We start from the raw sequence: 2,759 nt of genomic DNA, 5'->3' as shown, positions 1-2,759 counted from the left end.
CCAGGGATGTCCTCTTGACTGTTAGGTATAACGTGCATGTGCTCCGTTCTTCAAAAGTTCATGTGTTAAAGGCTTGGCCCTCAGAGTGATGGGGCTTAGGTAACGGAAACTTTAAGAGGTGGGCCCTACAGTAATATAATATGTTATGAAGGCACTACTCTAGGACAGAATTAATGCTAGTCGCATAGGAGGAGCAAGTTCCCTCAAAAGTGAGTTGCGATAAAGCAAGGGTACCTGGTGAACGAAGTCCTTTCTGACCACAGCTTTTTTCCGTTCTCAGTTTCTACTATGTGATTCAGCCAAGGCATTGAGTCTTCCCTAGAGGCCAAGAGGGTAGGGCCCCTCCCTCTAAAAAACTGTGAGCTAAATTAACTTGCAAATTAGTGAGGTGGGTATTTTGTTACAACAGAAAATGAACTAATGTAGTATGCTGTATCCTACTAGCCTTGCTTTTTTCTTTTCGTTTTTCAATGGCTTGTCTCCAGGAATAAATACAGTCCGTGCCCCGTGCCCTCTTGACTAGCTAAATTCATTGCCTAACTGGATGGCACACGTTGCTCTAAATCCTCTGCAATATTTCCAGTTTTCAATCTGCATTGTTCAGAAATACTTGGGTATTTGCAGACTTAACAGGATAGAAGACACATGTATTCTCGGATATCAATCCAAACCCCAGCTACACTCCTGCTTAAACATTCCCTTGACAATTTAAATTGGAGAATTCCCGTTCTTATCGCCAAACCACACTTTGCAAGGGCTTTTGCTCTCTGTGCTCTGACTTAAACCTGGATTACAACTTCTGTTACCAGATATACCCATACTTTAAAGTTTTATCTCACTTCACAGAGTACCATGGTGTTGGTACTCTGCTTATACATCAGCATTCCAGTGTTCAAGCTCACAGGGATAACCTTTAGCCCTGTTATTACAGCATTTGGGGCTATGAAATGCTGCATAGTTGCCGGTTTCTTACTTAAAAATAATAAAACCAAGGGGTCTATAAGTGACTAATTTTCCCAAACTTCTGGGAATATTCAATTTGTATCTAACTGAAAAGAGGTACCTTTTACAATATTTATTTTTACATGTATGGGAATTTTTCATGTATGCATAATGGCATCCCTTGTATGTACAGTGCCTGTGGGAGCCAGAAAAGAGTGTTGGACCCCCTGGGATCAATCAGAGTTATAGATGGTTGTGAGCTACTATGTGGGTGTTGGGTCCTTAGGAAAAGTGCTCTTAAATGCTGCGTCATCGTTCCAGCCTTGAGATACCTATTTTTATCTTTATATTTCTACCTATAAAAATAAAGAAAATGAGAAAGTCAGCGTGGATGATCGATGCACAACATGAACTATGTTTTTCTGATCACGATAACTATAACATGGAGACCCATGTTGAGACAGATGGCATTGGCTGTGCCGCATGTTCTGTTACTTTGAGCTTTTTATGATTCTTCTGCCATCGCCTTCCCTCTGATCCAGGCTCTTCAGCTTCACACATACTGCCGTGTGGCAAATTATTTAAGCCTTTAAGACATTTTAAATATTCTCCCAGTTATAAAAAGTTATAAAAAAGCACCATGTTATAGCTGCATATCTTTCCCCAAACTTCTCCCAAATCACTCCAATTACTATACTATTAAGTAATCTATATATTTTATTCAAGTTTGCCAGCATTTCCCAAATGTAGAATTTCTGACCAATACTCAAATCCACAGCCCCACAGTGTCTTCAGCCGTTACTTCTCCCTTCATCTGGATGGTTCCGAAGAGTCCTAGTACTTTATTATCCACAAGTGTGACTCTGCAAAGTCCTGGCTGGTTTGAAAGAATGTCTCTCACTTCGGGTTTTTCTCATGTTCTCACATGATTAAATTCAGTTGTGGCTTTTTTGTTTTGTTTTTCACAGAAATGCCAGAGAGATGAAACTGCTATGGTTTGGATATAAAATGTTCCCCACAAACTCACAGGCTTGAGTACCTGGTCCCCAGCCGTTGGTAATGTTTTAGGAAGCTTTGACAGCTTGGGAAATGGGACCCATGTAAAAATATGTGGGTTACCAGGGGTTGTCCTTTAGATTTCTAGCCTGGCCTGGTTACTTCCCCCTTTCTGCTTTCTGGTTCCCTGAGATATGAGCAAGCAGGCTCACACTCCTGCCACACAGCCACCAGCAGCTCCTTCTCCTCCACACCCTCCACACCATGATGGGCAGGTCCACTGTTGGCCAGGAGCTGAAATACATTGTTCCCTTAAGGGGCTGCTTCTCTGATATTGAGTTGCATCAGTGAGAAAAGTTGCTAATACCGATACTGTGCCCTTGTTATTGAGTACATTAATACATCTTGCTCCAGGTGAAGTCCAATCTGATCATTTTGCTAGGATGATATATCCTTTAGCCTGGAGCTTCTGCTTTGCACCTTGTAATGAAGGACGTGTGTAAAGAAGCTACTTTGGTTCTTTATAAAACATCCTGATTTGTTTTAATCACGGTTTTCAGTTAGCAGTTCTAATGCCCATTATGGTTCTTGCCAGAATTTAATCGTCACGATATTTAACCAGTCTTTTAAGTATACGGAAATCATTCTACATGTGTTAATTAGAACTAAACTCTAATATGGTCTTTCCTTTATTTATTTATACATTGACTTGCTGATATTTATTTTATTCTGTGGATTAAAGCTCATTACTACTATGTTTCTAAATTTTCTTAAAAAACACAGACAGAATATTGTATACATAATAAATAAATAAATATTTA

Source organism: Microtus ochrogaster, chromosome 18 (assembly GCF_000317375.1).
Source record: "Microtus ochrogaster isolate Prairie Vole_2 chromosome 18, MicOch1.0, whole genome shotgun sequence".
NCBI classification, from domain to species: domain Eukaryota; kingdom Metazoa; phylum Chordata; class Mammalia; order Rodentia; family Cricetidae; genus Microtus; species Microtus ochrogaster.
This window is presented reverse-complemented; position numbering follows the sequence as displayed.